This window comes from Lucilia sericata, unplaced genomic scaffold (assembly GCF_015586225.1).
Source record: "Lucilia sericata isolate MDLA Ls3-8-SP2 unplaced genomic scaffold, ASM1558622v1 Contig000025F_arrow, whole genome shotgun sequence".
NCBI classification, from domain to species: domain Eukaryota; kingdom Metazoa; phylum Arthropoda; class Insecta; order Diptera; family Calliphoridae; genus Lucilia; species Lucilia sericata.
This window is the reverse complement of record NW_023994063.1, coordinates 276,901-290,498: the sequence shown is the minus strand read 5'-3', so window position 1 is coordinate 290,498 and position 13,598 is coordinate 276,901.

The window sequence follows — 13,598 nt, the reverse complement described above, 5'->3', positions numbered from 1 at the left end:
TAAAAAATAAAAAAATTACAGCTTTACTCGCTCAAAAGGAGCAACGCAATTCAAACCAATTTATTGTATGTATGTACATTATGGTGCCCCAAAGTTATCCGCGAAAAACTTACATTGAGAAGTAATGAGTTAAAAAGCTTATAAAACCTCTTTTCACTACTTCTTCATTAGCATTTTGAGTCATTATTTTAACACGGTGATGATATTGGAGGCAAGTACTTCTACGCTCGCTTACAAATAGGCAGTTAAAGAAGTACTTGCAATTTCTCTTACAAAACAGTTGTTGCGTAAGTTGTTTTTTTTAATAATAAAAAGAGCCAGCTAGAATACGAACCAGGGACTTCGGTTTGTTAGTCAAATGTTCTACTTACTGCACCACTGCTTAGCTATGTTATCGCGCGTCAAATAATGGTTTTCACATACAAATCTAATTTTGTTTTCTTTTTTGTAAAACACAATTGTTAACACGCAATTAAAAAAATGTGCAAACAAAATGACAAAACCAAAAATAAAGTACTTCTATATCAGATTATAAGAAAGTTATTACTAGAGTACTTCTAAGTAATGCAGACGGTAAGTAGTAGACATTGAAAAGTAAGTGGCTATGGAAGTACAACCCATTACTGAGTTTTTGCTGGGTAGTTCACCATAATGTACATACATCAAATCCGAAGAAATACACTTATGCCTCTATCGGGCCTTTAGCGTGCTCTTTTAATAGTGCCTCAGGTGGGAATCGAATCCACGACCTCCGACCTACTAACTAAAAATTATATAAAAAAATACATATATTTTTTAAAAAAATATTTCAGAATCGAGACGTGACACAAGGAAATGAAAAACAGATACAAATATATTTTGCATATCAATTATTTGAATTCTATTATTTATGTATGTATATTTTTCTTAAACGAGGATTTCACTTTCGTTATAGGTACTAGGGTGATCGACTCGGCTTTTCAGCCGGTTTTAAAACCGGGTTTTTCTGCTTTACCAGTGTCGGTTTTTTCTAAATGTAGTTTTTTCGAATATCGAATAACCCATTTTTTACTTTTTAAAACCCGGTTTCGAATATTTTTATTTACTTTGTATTCAAAGATTACTTAACTTAAATTTTGAAGTAAATAATAATACAGCCCGTCTAAATTTTAAAAATATTGGAGTACAGGAACAAGAGTATATTTTTCTAATATACCTTTTATTAAACATTTTTGATTTTCCTAATTAATTAACAAATTTTATTTGTAAAATTTATTGGAATAACTGTTTGATAAAATTCATCAATTTTAAGATTATATTCCAATTAAAATAATTAATTTGCTGCTAAAATATTATGGAAGTTGGAATGCCTATGAAAATTGTCTAAACAGGGATTTTAGAATAAGCTAGGATTACATAGGTAATTATGTTTAACGGAAGTGTCCCACTTTTTCCATTTTTTTACATTAAAGAAATAATGTAAATTAGACGACTATATCTAAAGTTATAATCTTTTAAACTGTTAAAAATCAGTTAGACCATGTTTTATTAATCAAATTTAAACATAAACGTTATTTATTCAAATTAATATAGATCGGTTTTTTCTGAATTTAAAAAAATGTCAACCGTTTTTTTTCAAATATCAACTATTCGAAAACCGGTTTTTGGAAAAAGGCGAATAATCGATCACCCTGTAGGTGCATATAAAAACTTTAAAGACATAACATTTTTGAAACATGTGATCACAATTTATAAAAATGTGGTTTTATTCAAATACTAGCTATATCCAGTGTGCTTTGCTACCCTAAAAGCAATATAAATAAAAAACACACTTAACAATTTTGAAAATTCTAACTAAAATAATTTATTCGTTATTTTCTAACCCCCTTATTCATAAATAACATTTTATTTTATAAAAGGTTTATAAAACAAAATTTCCATACGAAATTTGATTTATAAATCGTTTATAGAATAAAATTGTGTTTATGAATAAGGGGGTAAATGTTTACATGAATGTCAAAGTTCTTCATGTAAAATTTGAAGACTCAGTTCTAATAGTTTCTCATATATTTTTTATTTTATTTATATGGGGCCTCCAAGCCCTCCCAGATGAAAGTCCGCTCTTTTTCCTTAAAAGTTTTCAGATGAATACTAAAGTTCTTCGTGCAAATTTTTAATAATTTAGTTCTATTAGTTTCCCAGATTAACGAATTTTAGTACATATTTTATTAATATGGGAGGCGCTCCCCTCATGGGTAGTCCGCCAATTTATTACACGAAATGTTTAACCAGATGTTAAAGTTATTCGTGTAAAATTTTAAGATTCTAACTGAAATAGTTTCCAAGATAAACGAATTTTTTATTTAATTTATATGGGAGATGCCAGGCCCCCTAATGATAGTCCGCCACTTTTTATCCTAAATAATCATATTGACACTAAAGTGGCTCCAACACAATTTGAGGACTCTAACTGTTATATTGTCTCAAATATACGGATTTTATATTTTCTTAACATGGGCGTGGCTCCTCGCCCACTTGAAATTTCAAAATAAAAAGTAGCCTATTATCTATTCCAGACATTCAGGAATACGCTGTGAAAATTTGAAGAAAATCGGTTCAGCCGTTTAGTAGTCTATAACGTTCAAACATATAAATAAACACACATTCATTGTTATATATAGAAAAAAGATTTTTAATCTTGTTCCGATTGTATTTTTTAGGTTTTCACTACTCAGAATGAAAATTAAAAACGAGGAGGAAAATATCCAACAATGCCGGGCACAAAATGCTTATGTATTTATTAAAGTACATACACATACATACATAGAATATTTACCCTATTGTTGTCTATTTATTAATGTTAACAAATACTTTTTGTTTATTTTACATTGATTGCATTGATCGCAGTTGTATGAATATGAAAATTTTATTGTTTTCCAAAAGTTCATTCAGATTTTCAACATAAAAAATATAAATAAATAACAATAAAAAATATATATTCGGCTTTGAGGAATCTTATATACCCTTCAACATAGTGTATTTTAAAAATTGTTGTTTTATTAAAACATTTTTTAAATGTTTTAAAATTTTTTAAGTATTTTTGTTCTTTATTTTTTTTTTTAATTTTAATTAAGTGAATATTAATTGTATGGACGAATTTTGCTGATTTTAAATATGAAACTTTTCGAAACCATGTTTGCTAGAATTATAAAGAATTTGCTTCCTAAAGATACCTGGTGTCGCTAGAATATTGATTTCAACAGACAGATGGACATAGCTTAATCCAGTCCCTATTTTTAAAATTCCTTAAACCTACTTTATAGGGTTTGAAAATTATATTGTAAAAATTACAAACGGAATGCTAAACTTATATACCCTTCTCACAATGGCGAAACACAGTTTTGTTTGAAGAGGCTTGACTTTAAACGGGGGAATAACGAAGAAGCATTTATATTCCGCGCAATAAATTGTAAATCAATTGTGTACGCTTATTCACTAATTTCTGTTTTTTTTTTTAATTTTTTCTCTTGTTGGATTGTGGTACTACCAAAATGTGCAAATAAAACAAATGAGTGGTTTTGTATTTGCAAAAGTAATAAACAATAGCCAAATGTACGTACACACATACATACATATACGATATCAGGACTATGTCGAGGAAGAGTAGGAGAAAAACAACTAATACATTTTAAACCAAATTCTGACTTACAAGCCTATAAACACAAATAGCACCAAATCTATTTGCCCCTATTAATTTTTTTTACGACGAAAAATATTAAAAAATTACCACAATTAAGAGTGAATTTTACTAGAAATTAAATTAAATAATAAATGAACTTTAATCGCTGACAGATGAATCCTTTGAAATAACTGTTTTCATGGATATCCATAGAGATGTCCAAAAAATACCGATTTTGTTCAAATGGGTCTTATTGTGTACAAAACTTAATGGTATTTTCTCTAGAAGAAGATAAGAATTTATTCAAATATTAAAAATCATAATACATGTTTGATAAAATCCAAATTTCAATCGATTTCCGGCACGTGATCCCGGTATCCGATTTGACTAAAATTTAATATCAGTAAGTTTCCAACACAAATAAACAAAATAAGATTCATCCAGGCAAAAACCAGAAATTTCTGGAAATTATTGCTTTTATGCTAATGTTTGTAGCATCGAACAAAAGGACAAACATCTTTTCAATTAATAATTTTAAAATATTTTTTAAAATTGTTAAACGTGTTAAGTCCACTATGTTTCGAGATTTCGCTAAAGAGTTAAAAGACTCTTTTAAATATAATTTTTAAAAAATACAAAATGTAATTATTTTATCTTGAACACGTAGACAAATATAAATACACATACATACATATTCACATCTTTACTGTATATACTTTAATAAGGTGTACCTTTAATTTTCGTTGTATTATAGTCTAGTCTATAGTCTAGTCTATAGTCTAGTCTATAGTCTAGTCTATAGTCTAGTCTATAGTCTAGTCTATAGTCTAGTCTATAGTCTAGTCTATAGTCTTGTCTATAGTCTAGTCTATAGTCTAGTCTATAGTCTAGTCTATAGTCTAGTCTATAGTCTAGTCTATAGTCTAGTCTATAGTCTAGTCTATAGTCTAGTCTATAGTCTAGTCTATAGTCTAGTCTATAGTCTAGTCTATAGTCTAGTCTATAGTCTAGTCTATAGTCTAGTCTATAGTCTAGTCTATAGTCTTGTCTATAGTCTAGTCTATAGTCTAGTCTATAGTCTAGTCTATAGTCTAGTCTTTAGTCTAGTCTATAGTCTAGTCTATAGTCTAGTCTATAGTCTAGTCTATAGTCTAGTCTATAGTCTAGTCTAGTCTATAGTCTAGTCTAGTCTATAGTCTAGTCTATATTCTAGTCTATAGTCTAGTCTATAGTCTAGTCTATAGTCTAGTAGGAAAAATTCTTATATATGTAAGTACTACTAATTTATGTCCTAACTTATCTCATTCAGTTTCTTTAAACTGAGTATAATATACATGAATAATATAAGATGAACCTTCTCAGTTGGCAAATGATCCTTGCCTTGGAGATGGGGAGATGGAGTGGTACCAACAAAGAAAAGATAATATTTCTAGCATTGTCATCCATGTAATCGTTGACGACAAAGTAAACGTTATTGTCGTCCATAAAATCTTTGACGACCAAGTATACGATATTGTCGTCCAAAAATCTTTGACGATAAAGTAGACGACATTGGCGTCAATATAATCATTGACGATATTGTCGCCTATATATATTCGTAAACGGCAAAGCTTGGGACATTGCCATCAATGTAATCTTTGACGATCAAGCGGTGGATTTAATCCTCTATAATGTCGTTTTCACTGTTATTGCGTGAACGACAAACTGAGCGACATTGTCTCTCATTGAATCGACCACGATTTTCGCGACAATTGTTCGAAAATGTTCCGGCTGTCCTACATTTGTCTTCCAGAACTTTACATTGTCGTGTACCTATCGTTGAGGATGTCTTAAAGACATGCCCAACTGGGTTATTTGTTACATGCATATGTACCTACATCGACTCAGGTATTACAAACTTTAACTCAAATGCGAAACGCCTTTTATTGTGAAGTTGACAATGTCAACCATAACGATGAAAATAATAAATATTTTGTCCTTTTAATGATCCCAGATTAAGATCTGATTTTAAACTTCTTTACAATGCCAAAATTGATATCTCTCTGTAGACTTTGTGGCAGTAAAAAAATTTAAGTGTTTGCAAAATATCTACGGTTCCACAGTGGGGCAGAATGGAAATTTTTTGGAAATAAATCTGGCATTTCTAAACGGCTGATCCGATCGGGATAAAATTTGGTGTGAGCGTAGCCAAGGAGTATTCGAGTTTAAGTTTTGAAGATGAACCCTGCATATGCCCCAGGGACGGCGCTGTGGCGGCTCAAAGTAGGGTACCTACGACATGTAAAATTTTTAAACTCGTGCCATTTTTTTGTTTTTCACCCAAATACAAAGATTTTTATATTTTGTGAAAGCGCTCGACGAGATCTTGAAAAAACATGCTTGGACATACTACTTATCTCTTATAATATCCGAGTTATAGGCATTTAAAAATTTAGTGATACAAAATTTACCATACCTTGATCCGCCTTTTTTTGAATACCGGGCGTAATTTTGGACCAAATGGACTCAATTTTTTCTTGTTAGTTAGACAACAAAATTTTCAATAATATACAAAAAATTTCAGATCAATATCGTTTACAGATCCAAAAATATACGTTTTTTAATTTAAAAATTCAAAAAATTTTAGATTTTTGGCGTTTTTTTGCCAAAAATGTGTCTTAACTCTTTTATTAATAAAATAAAATTTTTATTAAGAACATATAACAATTTTATAGTTTTCTAAAAGGTATCTTTACGCAGAACGCTTTGGCGTAAAAAACTTTTCCTATTTTTTGAAAATGTTGCCACTGCGTCCTTCCGAATATGACCTATCTTTTATCAAAACTTCAACTTTGGGCGACATGTTCTAAAATCCCAAAGCTGGGATCAGAAAACTGAAAGCAGTTTTGGAAACCTCAATATGTTTTCTATTTACTCCAAAAGTATTTTCCCAGCCCTGAAAGAAATGTGGACCCTATGGGCAAAAAAGTAAAAAATCCCATTTTTGGGATTTTCATTCCTATTTTTGGGAATTGCGGGATGCCCTTTGACCTTTTCAATTTTTTTTTTGCATATTCTTATTTGAAATGACAAATTTAACAAGCGTTGAAAATTTCATTGAGTTTTGTTCATAAATAAAGATTTTGTCATATATTACATATTTGTTTAATTTCTAAAACTATGATTTATATCAAAATTTTAATAGGATCGCAGATAGCTACAACAATTTAGTCTATATTTATCCCTTAATATAATTTTTTAGTTAGATATGGAAATTCTCGACCCTTTACAAAAAATTTCAAGCCAATATCTCAATTACATTCAAAAATATGTTCATTTAAACCTGTGTCCTTTAATTTCATCTTTTTCATATTTTAGTATTAAGTATGACAGAACATACATTTGGTGTTGAATAAAATATTTGGACAATTTTTAAAAATTATTTAGTTAATTATTTTATTATAATATTGTATATAAAATAAAAAAATTATAATTTTATTATGAGCCACGCACAACAACACCTAAATCACCCCACACAAATTACCTTTCCCGCCCACCGAAATATAAAACACAATTTAATACAATATCATCAGTTAGTATAATAGCTTTTTTTATTTGAACTGTTTATCTTAAACATAATACAATTAATTCTTACAACCTACTTATATAGTTAATTCCTAACACTACTTATTTTCTATAAAATAATCTGTCATATCGGTATACATATCCAGAAGGTAATATAAGTCCTTTAAATCTTCCTTGTTTTGAGATGATAGAGTTTCATAACAAATCCATCTTTTTCGCATAGTTGAAAGAACAGGATCAGAAGATAGAAGTAAACTATTAAAAATATCTTCATTCTGTGATTGCCTGGAGCATTTTCTTGAGCTGAATAGTTGAACATGCTTAAAATCTCGATTCCTCGCTTCCTGGGCTTCTTCTGTTAACTCTCCAAGTGGAAGAATATTCGATTCAATTATTATTTGACCATGACACAATACTTTGTGTACTGTTGGTGTTAGTTCCCTCCATGGATACAGAGATACAAGTAATTTAGAAATTTCAGATGTGTATTCCCCAAATCGATTTTCATTAATTTTATGTTTACTATTCAGTGCCATTAAAATAGTTTTAACTCTTCGAAGCAACTCCTTGTCGATTCCAGTTATTTTTGAAGTAATTTCAAAATCACGAAAAAACCTTCTCGACGTATTACCGTCATTTGTACTACCGCAACTTGAAAGTGGTTTGTCGATGTTTAATCCCATCTGAACTTTAAATTAAAAGGTCAAAGGGCATTCCGCAATTCCCAAAAATAGGAATGAAAATCCCAAAAATGGGATTTTTTACTTTTTTGCCCATAGGGTCCACATTTCTTTCAGGGCTGGGAAAATACTTTTGGAGTAAATAGAAAACATATTGAGGTTTCCAAAACTGCTTTCAGTTTTCTGATCCCAGCTTTGGGATTTTAGAACATGTCGCCCAAAGTTGAAGTTTTGATAAAAAATAGGTCATATTCGGAAGGACGCAGTGGCAACATTTTCAAAAAATAGGACAAGTTTTTTACGCCAAAGCGTTCTGCGTAAAGATACCTTTTAGAAAACTATAAAATTGTTATATGTTCTTAATAAAAATTTTATTTTATTAATAAAAGAGTTAAGACACATTTTTGGCAAAAAAATGCCAAAAATCTAAAATTTTTTGAATTTTTAAATTAAAAAACGTATATTTTTGGATCTGTAAACAATATTGATCTGAAATTTTTTGTATATTATTGGAAATTTTGTTGTCTAACTAACAAGAAAAAATTGAGTCCATTTGGTCCAAAATTACGCCCGGTATTCAAAAAAAGGCGGACCAAGGTAGGGTAAATTTTGTATCACTAAATTTTTATATGCCTATAACTCGGATATTATAAGAGATAAGTAGCATGTCCAAGCATGTTTTTTCAAGATCTCGTCGAGCGCTTTCACAAAATATAAAAATCTTTGTATTTGGGTGAAAAACAAAAAAATGGCACGAGTTTAAAAATTTTACATGTCGTAGGTACCCTACTTTGAGCCGCCACAGCGCCGTCCCTGGGGCATCTGCAGGGTTCATCTTCAAAACTTAAACTCGAATACTCCTTGGCTACGCTCACACCAAATTTTATCCCGATCGGATCAGCCGTTTAGAAATGCCAGATTTATTTCCAAAAAATTTCCATTCTGCCCCACTGTGGGTTCGTTAGATTTCCAAAATTTTATAATTATTATCAAAAAGGAACTACCCTACTCTATCTTCATATACAAATGTATGTACGGACTTAATAGAAATATTAAACATTGTTGATGTGCATTGGTAATTACCATTAGTTGTTTTAGTTGTCATGTTGTGGTGTTGCGATTACACGTATTTAATGCGTATCGAGATAAATGTCACAAAAAGTCTTTTGCATTGGATGCTACAGTTATTGTTGTTTTAGTGTTCCTATATTTGTTAATGTACTATTTCAATGTTCATGTTGTTCAACACATATGAAATTGTTACGATGTACGTTTGTTGCACAAATGTGTCTATCGGTAACACACAACACACACAAGGATTGAATATTTTAGGTATGTATTGGTTAAGTAATTCAATACAACTTGTAGATATTGTTGCATAATAAGTATGTGTAATAATAAATTTTGTGGCACAAATGTCACATGAACTATATATGTAATTGTGTCGGAATGTATATTGGTTAAAAAGTTAATTTTTTTAATTTAAAGAATTAAGGACCTTTCTTTATAAAAAAATCTCTAGTTTAGTAATTAAAAAATTTTTCATTGCTCATGGAATGAAATATTTATTTCTGAGAATAGTCATCTATCGGAAAAATTTAAAACTTTACAGAAACACTTCTCACGATTCCTTTTATTTACCCATTTATAGATAGATAGATAGATAGATAGATAGATAGATAGATAGATAGATAGATAGATAGATAGATAGATAGATAGATAGATAGATAGATAGATAGATAGATAGATAGATAGATAGATAGATAGATAGATAGATAGATAGATAGATAGATAGATAGATAGATAGATAGATAGATAGATAGATAGATAGATAATTCAGAATTTTACGAGATACCTTATACACATGTAAGTAATAGTGATGAACCTGAAAGGATTCGCCAAAATTTTTGTATTTTTATGCGAAGAATCAACGTTTTTAAGTGTTAAAAAAAACTAGTGCAAATTTTTAAGCAAGAAATTAAAACTCTCTTGATTTTATTATTTTTTAACTACCTTTACGTGTTAAAAGTTTTCACTAAAAATTTGGGAACCAGTGGAAATGTCGAAAATATTTTTGACAAATTATTACATAACTATGGCTGTAAATACATGCCTAAAAATAAATTTCTGACATTCCTAATTAGACTTTCTTCAAAAAACCTCCTAGCGTGGCACCATATTTAGTATTTAGTATGAATAAATTTAGTATTAAGTATTTAAGCTGCTTTAGACAAAAAGTGTAATATCAAACTACTACATTGAGTTCAGCGTACATGCTGCTTGGGTATAATTGGTGCCATGTGTACTACTTCAACAAAGGCTCTGCAAACGTTGATAGATATTCCACCCATTGAATCAAATTTAAGATATTAGGCGGCACTTACAGCGGAACGGCTCTTTACTTTAGGCGAACTGGCCAAAAGCGGTTATAGGACACGTCATCAATGTATACTGGACACATTGGAAGGTTATACACAATCATCGGAAGTGCCTGATCGTATACTAGACACAGAATATGTCGGAAACTTTGAAACGCTGATCCCAGATAGAATGTCTTGGTCAAGCGGAACATTAGAGCAAATGCCAGTAGGAATCCGTTGCTACACGGATGGCTCTAAATTAGGGGACAAAGTAGGCCTGGGGTTCTATATTGAAGACCCAGAAACAGAAATATACCACCGTTTACCTAATCATAACACAAGCTTCCAGGCAGAAGTACGAGCAATAACGGAATGTGTAAATTGGATTAGAATAAATATGGCGCTCACAGCGCTTAACATATTTACCGATAGCCAGAAGGCAATTAGGGCGATATCAGGCGATAGAACTAAATCTAAGACCGTATTGGATTGTAAGAAAGCTTTAACTGAATACTCTCCAAGAGGTAAGGTTCACATCATATGGGTACCAGCCCACTCGGGAGTAGTCGGTAATGAAAGGGCGAATGTAATAGCTTTAAAGGGAAGGGAGCTCGATGTAGTTAACCTGACAAACGCGAAACCATTCGAGGCAACAAAAGCTGAACTAAAAATATGGGTGAGAGAATCCCATAAGGCTTCTTGGAATAATGAAACGGTGGGTAAAACCCGGAGACGAAAAATCTCCTCAAAATGAGCAAGTCTGAAGTTAGTAAGATGGTACGTATTCTGAGTGGACACACAGAATTACGAGCACATCTATGTAAAATTGTAGAGCATGTGGAGAGGACAATGAAACTCTGGATCACTTTCTTTGCCACTGCCAGGCATTCGTCGAAGTTAGATCTAAGTATCTTGGAGTGATGTTATTCCGAAAATAACATTCCTGACTAACACTGATTGGAAGATTCTTAGGAATTACGTTCAGGAAACTGAGTTTATGAACACAGAAAAATAATTCATTTAGTTCCCTTTTTTCATGATAAGGAGCGCACAACAGGCCCGATAGTGGCCTAGGTGTATTTCTTCGGATTTAATGTAGTATACATCCTCCTATCAACCTACCTACCTAAGAATTTAAGCGGAATTATCAAGTTTAGCCATTTTTTCAATTTTTTTTTAATGTTTGACGATCTGGATTTTTATACTTTTCTCAGAATTAGTCTATCTAAAGAAGCAAATGCGTTTTAAATTACGAACAAAGTCATTATAAACTAGGGTAATAAATTTCATTTCTTTCTAATAAGATATTTTTCACTCATTCAAAATTTAATTTAGTGGTAATTGATTAAGAAAATCCTTATTCATGGAAATTGAATTTTTTAAGTATTGCAAACTGTTTTTATGTTTATTTCAAAGTACAGGTGGCAATGTTTAAGATATCATAATCAATTTTAAAATTGTTTCCTGATTTCATCCTACAGAACTAGAACTGTCTGTCTTTCTATTTTTAAATTTTATCTCACTTTTCGCTAAGTTAAAATTTTATCTTGGATCACTATTAAATTTCATGTGTAAAACATGATGTACATAATGGCAAATATTTATCTTTCAAGGCATTAATTTTACAAAAATTATATTATTTTTTATTTTGACGCAATAAAAAGTATAAATAATGTCTTTCGTTTATGGATGTATGCGTACTAAAATGGTCATTTCAAATATTTATGTACAGATGAATGTGTGGTCATAAAAACGATTCACAATTTTTTTTGTTTCATTTGAATTATTCAAAAAATTTGAAATATGCATTTCTGACATCAAGCAAAAATAAAAACAAACATTAACAAACATGAGTATGTTTGTAGTTGGACGGTGTAATGAATAAATATTAGTGTGCTCCAGGATTCCATTGAGAAATAAATGATCTTTTGGAATGGATATGTGTAAAAAGTCTAAAAGTATTTAATAGATAGTGTATATAACTTAGAATATTAAGTTAGGATACTGCTATATTATATTATCTTTAAGATATCTTCTAGCGCAGGACTTGTAAATTAACAACTCGATTTTTTATGAAATATGAGTAAAATATGCATCATAGCTATCCCACTAACTCCGCTGGGTACCTTAAAGTTTTTTCCTCATAAAATTTGCTATCATCTTAATATACTTATGGGAAATTCACATTTTGCTTTAACTTTTACATTCATCAAAAAGTTTATTTTAAGGGAATGTTACTGATAAGCCACAAACCACGTTTGAGTATTACACCGTGCAACAAGAGAAATTATATATTATTTAGTTAGTTAGTTAGTTAGTTAGTTTGAAAGGAGGATGTATATATATCAAATCCGAAGAAATACACCTAGGCCTCTATCGGGCCTGTTGTGCGCTCCTTAACCAGTGCCTAAGGTGGGAATCGAACCCACCACCTCCAGTCTACCAGACTAGAACACTAACCACTAACCTACCGGAGGCCACCATTAACCTACCGGAGGCCACACTAACCTACCGGAGGCCATTATTTAAAAAGGATATAATGCTATGTTTCCACTGAGGCGTTTTGAGCAAATCTAGTGGATTTGGGCAAAACTAGTTGAAATCATGTAGATTTACCACACAGTTTTGACAAATCCAAATCGAAAATGTATTTTTTCGAACAAGATTTGCTTATACAACACTGCGTTGTGTCTAGGATAATCAAATACAACTATAGGCTATCCATTCAAGTTGAATGTTTTCATCGAAAAAGTGACTTTTTATTTCGAAATAAAAACAACACAAATTATAATTTCAAAATTAGTGACATTTAATAAACAAATTTATTCTTTTACAACTGTAATTTTTTATTTTTAATATTTAAATTTGAAGGAAATTAACATTACTGTCTTTATATCAAAATAAAATGACGGGATTTGTTCGAAAATTCGAATATCAAAAACGTGTAAGTTCAGTGAAAACACCTTGAAGAGGATTACGCAAATCTAGTAGCGTTTTGAGCAAATCTAGTGGATTTAGGCAAAACTAGTTGAAATCATGTAAATTTGCCATACATTTTTGACAAATCCAAATCTACTTAATCTACTAGATTTGATTTAAAACATGTCGAAAATGTATTTTTTCGAACAAGATTTGCTTATACAACACTACGTTATGTCTAGGATAAGCAAATACAACTAGAGGCTATCCATTCAAGTTGAATGTTTTCATAGAAAAAGTGACTTTTCATTTTGAAATAAAAACAGAAAAAATTATAATTTTAAAATAAGTGGCATTTAAAAATAGAATGTATATTTTTACTCTAACTGTAATTTTGTATTTTTAATGTTTAAATTT